Source organism: Bos grunniens, chromosome 9 (assembly GCF_055505025.1).
Source record: "Bos grunniens cultivar Pamir isolate PY7600 chromosome 9, Bosgru_T2T1.0, whole genome shotgun sequence".
Taxonomy (NCBI): Eukaryota; Metazoa; Chordata; class Mammalia; order Artiodactyla; family Bovidae; genus Bos; species Bos grunniens.
This window is the reverse complement of record NC_141173.1, coordinates 13,749,647-13,758,220: the sequence shown is the minus strand read 5'-3', so window position 1 is coordinate 13,758,220 and position 8,574 is coordinate 13,749,647. Positions and strand designations below refer to the sequence as shown.

Below are 8,574 nucleotides of genomic sequence, written 5' to 3'. Positions count from 1 at the left end.
ATTCGCAAATCAAAATGGTAGCAAACTGAACATTAAAGAATATTTGCAAGTGGAATATCTGATAAGGGGTTCATACGTAAAATAGACTAAGAACTCACACCACTAAGTCTCCCAGAAACAACACCAGACCTATCCCTTCCTTTAACACCAACTCCAACCCCAAACCTTTATCTCACTCTAAACTAAACCCTAAAGCCTAACCCTAAGTGAACAATATACATGCATACATGCATGCATGCATCCACAGGAGAAACACAGAGAGGAAGAGACAGACTGAATTTAGAAAGGTCAAGAAAGAGATAGATCTAGAGAGACAGACTGAACGATGGAGAGAGGAAATGAGTAGATGTCGGGGTCCAGCCCCAGCAGGATCCAGGGGTACCCTCAGGATGATGGCATCGGCAATAAGGAAAGTAAAAGGGGAGAGAAAGGGGCTTGATCTTCCTTGGTTTACACAGAAAGCCAATGAAGCTCCTGTGTTCCAAGGAATCATCCTGAAAGAAGAACAGAGAGAGAAAGAAAAAGAAAGAGAGAATGACACGGGGAGACCAAGCTTTGGTGAGCGAGGTCCATAACTTTATTTTCAAAAGGAACTTTTATACCTTGACTTGTACATAGAGGGAAATGAAAGATGCAAAGTCATACAGAGTCAGCCCAAACATTACATCTGTTTTGTCTTTATTGAAACCAGGATTTTTTCTGCATACCTTTCCCATAAACAATGTTGTGTACATTATCTTCTGGCCTTGGAGGCCTGTGGATATTTTATAACCCTTTTTTGATAAAGGCTGCTCAACCAGAAAACTTATTTTCCCTTGACGCGTTTTTTTCTTTATATATCTAATCTATGTCAGCCTCAGAAAGTATTAAACAGAGTTACATTCTCACGGAGCAAAGGTGCAGTGAGTCACAACAAAGAAAGAACCAATTAGCTCAAAGGTCTGATGTGGTTAATTCCAAGGCTACTACTTGTTTTTCTTACATTCCGACTATGTTAACTAATGCACTCCCAGGTGCACAATGGATAAGGGATATGGGAACTTGGCAGCAAGCACTGGCTCCACAATGAAATCTTACACCAGCCCTATTCTAATAGTTTTTAACTCTTTGAAAGGCTCTATATTTTTAGAATGTTTTAGGCCTCCCATGTCTCTCACAGTTGGGAGGCTGTGAACAATCACATGCGTAGCTGCAAGAGGCTGGATAAACCGGTCAGGCAAGCTAGAAAGCCATCAGAGGGGTTTGAATTGAAATACTCATTTCATGCCCAGGAGACTTATTAATTAGAGCCATAAGTTGACTTTTTCCAGAGAAAGGTGGTCGGGGATAGCCCCTGTTAATGTCAGAAGAGTTGGTGAAAGGCACAAAATAGTAAGACAGACAGATTCTGGTTTTGGGGTAGATGCTCGAGCAGATCCAGGGAATCCCTCAAGTCCTGATCTGCCTTTGCCTGTCAGGTCTTCTCCGCATGACCTTTGTCATGGGTGGGACTTCCCGTGGTGGCTCCCGGCAAGTAGATTTCACAGAATTTGCATGAATCTATCTTGAGGTTTGACCAATGACAGTGCCTATTCACCCTGCAAGGGGGGAAATGACCCAAGGTGATGAGAGTAAAACACAAGGATGCTGGGAGCAATTGTAGGGACAGCCTCCCCCTCTCCTAGAGGCTGAAATGGGACACTTGAACCAGAATTTCAATGGAAGAGGAGGACGAGGAAGGTTGATATTAGAGCGGGCAATGTCTGAATATTACTTTCTGGTCCTCCCAATGCGGGGTCAAGAAATAGGCAGGAAGGGGAGTGGCTTTTTCTAGGTCCTAGAGCCCATCCAGGCCTGTTTCAGCCCCATTCTATGCTAGGTCGGCCCTGTATTGAATCCTTCCTATGTGAAGTCTCAGTGCACAAGCTCCATGTGATACCAGCCCACAGGTTAGACAGGCACTGGAGCTGTTTGTAGGCCAAGAGACCTAGGCAGGAGATGGGAGAATGACCCCTACTCTGCAGATGGAGAGACTGGGGAAACCCTGAGGAGCACATGGCTTGTCCAGGGCCACATCACAGATGAGAAGGAGGAGTCTAGTCTGACAGCAGCTGTGTCCTCAGAGCTCAGGCCCTGGCAGCACCCAGGCCTCCCAAGGCTGAGGGGTGGGTGGAGTGGTAGTCACTGTGTCTGCACATGACCTAAGGGGGTGGGTGAACAGTCAGAAACCCAGAGGTTCCCTTGGGGAGCTTTGTGTAAGGGAATTCAGCAATGAACCCAGGAAATGATGTCACTTCCCGGCAACAGAACCCCAGAGAACTCGGAACCCGGGTCTCCAGGCCTCCACAGTGGAGAGGAGCCCCCAGCCAGATCGCTTGCTGCCAAGATGTTCTGCTGTTTGCCCCTGCCCAGAGGCTGGGGCCTCAGGAGAGCTCACGGGCAGAGTGTGTGGGAACGCGGTCAACACTGGCTCAGGGTCCCCCCAAGAGGCCTCTGGCCCTTTGCCCGAAGGAACAGGAAGGTAACACGGTAGCCCCAGGCCAGGCCAGGTCCCCTCTCCCATCCCACCCGGGTAGCCCTGAGTCCTTTCCCTGTGATGTGGATGGAGGTTTCTAGGGGTATGTCGGCCTCAAGCAAGTCCAGGCAGATATGGGTCAGAAGGCTGTGGGCTGGTTGTGTCCACACCCCAGGGGAGAGCAGGCTGGGCAGGATGGGGAGAGTCCAGGCAGCACCGTCTGCCCACGCTGACCTCACGCCCTCAGGTGGGTCTCCTTCGTCCTGGGTGCATATCTGAGCAGACACTCATCTCTGCTCGTTGTGGGAACAGACGTTCGAGTGGGCAGAAGCAGCAGCCATACTGGTCAGGCCCAGCTCAGTAAACTCCAAGCAGGGCTGGCTGATGGTCAGTGTCATTTCAGAGCTTCACACTGGATGTGGCCAATGAGGGGGCACCCCATCCACCTCCCCGAGGAAGGGGTCGGACCACCACCCCTCTGCCCGTGAGGCCCAGCACAGGCTCCAGGTAAGCATGCCCAAGGAGTCAGCCCAACTTGGAATGAAGAGGAAGCGGGGAAGGCCTGATTCTCAGGACACACCCCAGGGACTAGTCTCAGGCTGCCACAGAGCTCAGCACATCTGGCTCCTGAACCAGAGCCCCGAGAAGCCCTGCCTCTGAGACAGCAGGAGGACCTGGAGCCCAGCATGGCAGAGCACAGAGGTGAGGAGCCTGGGGCTGTGCATGTGAGTATGTGGGGAGGGGGTGCTGAGTCACACAGAGAGGAGTCCCCCAGAGCTGGGGCTGGGCCTGGAGCAAAGGCTGGCCTCACACCACCCATCTTATAGACTGCAGAGAAGACTCCTATGCTGGATATTCTTTGGGAATCTCTAGGAAGTTTGAGTGTCCAGTTAGGCACATGGCAAGGCTGGCCTGTGGGCAAACTTTTCTTTTCTCCCAGCTCTAGCTCTGGCCTTCAAATTCAACCAGGCTCCACTTCCAAGACCTACCCCTACAGAGGTGGTTACTCCAGGTGCAGAACCCAGGGATCCACTGACGGGAGATCGAGACCTGAGATTTCCCCTCCCAAAGACATCAGGCCACCTGGGTACTGGCCAGCACCCCGAGAAGATCGGACCTCTGTGCCTGCAGGACCCCAAGCCACAGGCACCGATGTCCCACCCGCTCAGTGAGAACATCCAACTCCACCTGTACCTGCTCAGGCTTTGGCAGGAGAACCCGAGTCAGGGGATGAGTCACCACCTCTGTAGGGAGAGCCTGCCCTGGCTCCTGCCCAACACTCAGATGCCCATGATGACTGACCCACCCCTTCAGGGAGAATGGGCCCCCGCTCTGGACAGAGACCCAGAGTTCTTTCTGGAAACACCTTGTCCAGGGGAGCGGTTGGCTCTGCAGTCTCTATCCCTGTCTGCTTCCCGTGGACGCCATCAACTCACTCCCCACCCAGGGGAGATTGAGTTCCCTTCCCCTGAGCGTATTTTCATCTGGTTTGTGTGTAGCTTTCTTGTGATTTTTTTTTTTTTTATGGCTTTATGTATTTTTTTCTGTTAAGTTTTTGTTAATAAATGGAGGTGATGGAATTCCAGTTGAGCTATTTCAAATCCTGAAAGATGATGCTGTGAAAGTTCTTCATTCAATATGCCAGCAAATTTGGAAAACTCAGCAGTGGCCACAGGACTGGAAAAGGTCAGTTTTCATTCCAATCCCAAAGAAAGGCAATGCCAAAGAATGCTCAGACTACCGCACAATTGCACTCATCTCACACGCTAGTAAAGTAATGCTCAAAGTTCTCCAAGATGGGCTTCAGCAATACGTGAACAGTGAACTTCCAGATGTTCAAGCTGGTTTTAGAAAAGGCAGAGGAACCAGAGATCAAATTGCCAATATCTGCTGGATCATCGAAAAAGCAAGAGAGTTCCAGAAAAACATCTATTTCTGCTTAATGACTATGCCAAAGCCTTTGACTGTGTGGATCACAATAAACTGTGGAAAATTCTGAAAGAGCTGGGAATACCAGACCACCTGACCTGCCTCTTGAGAAATTTGTATGCAGGTCAGGAAGCAACAGTTAGAACTGGACATGGAACAACAGACTGGTTCCAAATAGGAAAAGGAGTATGTCAAGGCTGTATATTGTCACCCTGCTTATTTAACTTATATGCAGAGTACATCATGAGAAACGCTGGACTGGAAGAAACACAAGCTGGAATCAAGATTGCCGGCAGAAATATCAATAACCTCAGATATGCAGATGACACCACCCTTATGGCAGAAAGTGAAGAGGAACTCAAAAGCCTCTTGATGAAAGTGAAAGTGGAGAGTGAAAAAGTTGGCTTAAAGCTCAACATTCAGAAAACGAAGATCATGACATCTTGTCCCATCACTTCATGGGAAATAAATGGGGAAACAGTGGAAACAGTGTCAGACTTTATTTTTTGGGGGCTCCAAAATCACTGCAGATGGTGACTGCAGCCATGAAATTAAAAGACACTTACTCCTTGGAAGGAAAGTTATAACCAACATAGATAGCATATTCAAAAGCAGAGACATTACTTTGCCAACAAAGGTTCGCCTAGTCAAGGCTATGGTTTTCCTTTGGTCATGTATGGATGTGAGAGTTGGACTGTGAAGAAGGCTGAGCGCCGAAGAATTGATGTTTTTGAAGTGTGGTGTTGGAGAAGACTCTTGAGAGTCCCTTGGACTGCAAGGAGATCCAACCAGTCCATTCTGAAGGAGATCAGCCCTGGCATTTCTTCGAAAGGACTGATGCTAAAGCTGAAACTCCAGTACTTTGGCCACCTCGTGTGAAGAGTTGACTCATTGGAAAAGACCCCTATGCTGGGAGGGATTGGGGGCAGGAGGAGAACGGGATGACAGAGGATGAGATGGCTGGATGGCATCACTGACTCCATGGATGTGAGTCTGAGTGAACTCTGGGAGTTGGTGATAGGCAGGGAGGCCTGGGGTGCTGCGATTCATGGGGTTGCAAAGAGTCGGACACGACTGAGCGACTGAACTCAACTGAACTGAAGTGAATGCCTTCTCAATGCTGTGTAACCATCACTTGTGTACATTCGGACCCTCTCATTCTATCCCCCCCCACTTCCCAGCAAAGCCTGGATTCATGTCAAGCACTCCCCGTTTCTCCCTCCCCCACCTGATAACATTTAGTCTTCTTCTTTCTCCATTTCTTCCCATTCTTTGGGTGTCTGCAATCAATGCCAATCACTGAAATGATAGAAAACTGGATATTTTCCTGACTGAAAGTGAAAGTTATAGTCGCTTAGTCTTGTTAGACTCTTTGCAACCCCATGAATTTTACAGTCCATGGAATTATATAGGCCAGAATACTGGAGTGGGTAGCTTTTCCATTCTCCAGGGGATTTTTCTGACTCTCCACAGATTGTAAGACTAAACTTGAGAATTCTTGTTTTTGTTTCATTTGAAGTAGCCTTTGGGTAACTGAAAAGACGGCGTAGGTACTTTCAAGATGTCATCTGCAAAACGAAGCACTTTTGGCAAATGTGGTCAGAACCTCCAGGTAGGCGTTGGTGTTGTAAGTGTGAAATCTCAGCCAGAAGGGAGATGATGAGCTCTTCCTGTTCCACAAACAAATTCACAGAATAAGCCAAAAGAGACAGCTGGAAAATGAACACCACCAACGACCAAAAAGAGTTCCTCATGAGACAAAGCTAGAGAAAACCCAACATCCTATGGCCCAAAAACCCTCTTGGAAATGAATGTTCAGTAAGGAAGAGAAGAAACATGTGAGGGTGGACAGGCCATGCCCATGGCCAGTGTAGTTTAGAGATGGCCTGACCTCTCAGATGAAGACACATGCCAGTGTAAACCCTTAGCAGACAGCAGCGATGGTCATCACCACGTACATGTTTAGTCTGGTGACAACCTGCCCCGGGTACCACACAAGGGAGCAGACCTGGGTCTCTTCCTCTGCCCCACACCACTCCCTCATGAAAGTGGCTCAGGTGATTTCGGGACCTGCCTGCATGTCTGGCTCATCCATGAGCTGCGACCACCTCCAGGGTAGACTCCAACTTCTCTTCTCTATGCATTGTGAACCTGTACACAGTGGGCCTTCAGAACCTCAAGAAACTCACCCCAGCCCCACTATACACAGAAGCCTCCCTAGGCATCAAAACGCCTCTGTAGTCACTTTGGCCAAGCCCTAGTTCTGGACACCTGGAGCCTACTACAGCCTTTACAGCATGAATAATCAGGTCCTTTATACACAGATTCCCAGCTGTCAGATCTGAGCTTTGGATTCAGAGCTTTGTCCCTCCCGTGTCAGACAGGTGGGCTGTGATGCAGGCAAAGGAGCTCATGAGCTGAGTTTCAAGGGAGGCATCGAAAGGACAGCAGTGGATACAACCTGTTGAAAACTGAGGGAGGGTCCCTGAATGTCTCAGAAAAGGCCTCTGGTGTGCAAGTGTGGAGGAGGGCCCCGATGGTGCAAAGGAAAGAGAGGTGCTCAGGGGCAAAGGGGCCTCTCCTGTAGCAGCTCCAGTGGTAGCCTGTGAACAGTGGACAGCCAATGTGGTCACATGACCATAACTCTAATTTCCTCACAAAGCAAGAGAAAGGGGGCAGGGTGTGGGAGTACCCAGAGGGTGTGGTGGGGTGGATGAAAGGAGGTGCCCTTCCTCGCTTTAGTGCAAACTGCTTTTCTGAGTCTGAGCTTCCAAACAGCAGTTACCAAGTCAGGTCCCCACAGCACCCAGTGTGGGCTGGGTACCTTAGACCCTGTCACACGGACAAGCTCCTCCCTGAGTTCTAACAGCAGGATCTGGGGAGGGGGGTTGTCTGGGTACACACTTCCTTGCTATAGCTGAGTTACCCTCTTCTTAGAGCTCCAGTTTTGTCCTCTAGAATAAGGACATCGATTGCTACTTTAATCCTGGGAAGACTCTTTAGGGTAATGCTACAATTAGTAGCTGGTCTTGAGATATTGGGCATCCCTGATACCTCAGCTGGTGAAGAATCCTCCTGCATGGCTGAAGAGCCAAATTTAATTCCTGGGTCAGGAATCCTGATCCGCTGCAGAAGGGACAGGCTACCCAGTCCAATATTCTTGGGCCTCCTTTGTGGCTCAGCTGGGAAAGAATCTGCCTGGAATGTGGGAAACCTGGGTTTGATCCCTGGGTTTGGAAGATCCCCTGGAGAAGGGAAAGGCTGCCCATTCAAGTATTCTTGCCTGCAGAATTCCATGAATCATATAGTCCATGGGGTCGCAAAGAGTCGGACTGAAGGACTTTTCACTTCACTTTCAAGAGATATCACAGAATCCAGATTAGACTGGAGTCTCCCAGTGCCATCTGTCATTTCTTCCCTGAAGCCAGCCAAACCCCACATATTTGCATTTCCAGGGTCTCCACTTAGCCTGATGGACAAAAAACCCAGCGTGGTTCCAACAAGCTCACAGATAAGCAGGAGGCCTCACAAGCAGATGGCTTCCCTCAGGTCTCAGGTGGAGCTCAGGGACCACAGCAGGAACCAGCGCTCTCAACCCCTGGGCTCAGCAGCACCCTCATTCTCAAGCCAGCGCCTCTGCCCTGGCAGGAGCAGGAAGTCACCAACCGCCCCAGGCCGACCTCTTGCCCCAAGTCTACTGCTGTAGACTGACCTCACCGGCCCCACCCCTTCCAGCAGCAGGAGAGCTCCTCTTCCCCTTGATTCCAGAATGAGTCCCGGCCCTGGGCCCCGATTGGTCACTGCCCCAGTCCTGAGCCCATCACGGTGGCCAGGGAGGATGGAACACATCGATTGGACAGATCCAGGTCGGGTGACCATACTCTCCAGGACACCTGTGAGCGCCTCACCATATATCAGGGGTGGAGACAGTGCAATGCCCGAAGACCAGGGCTGAGAATCCAGTCAGTGGGTCCATGTGCTCAGTGTCCTGGAATGAGCTTGCACATCATCTCTACACGCCGCTTTGTTCTCTGCAGACAAAGTATTCATGACACACCTCTTCCCTACCCAAGCGCAGTTTCACGCACCCATATTCAAGGGAGCAAGGCCTCCTATTTGAAGATAGGTTTGGAGAGCCCCCTCCTAGCATC

At 49.9% G+C, this 8,574-nt stretch overlaps 1 pseudogene across 1 annotated transcript in view; it reads left to right on the top strand.

Moving 5' to 3' along the window:
- Positions 1-346: 346 nt before the first annotated feature.
- LOC147365590 (uncharacterized) overlaps positions 347-8,574 on the top strand; it is a 35,780-nt pseudogene continuing 27,552 nt past the window's right edge. The window contains exons 1-4 of the transcript XR_015132559.1: positions 347-413; positions 2,392-2,500; positions 2,742-2,881; positions 3,131-3,219. The product of XR_015132559.1 is annotated as an uncharacterized LOC147365590 (transcript). The remainder of the gene's footprint in view (positions 414-2,391; positions 2,501-2,741; positions 2,882-3,130; positions 3,220-8,574) is intronic.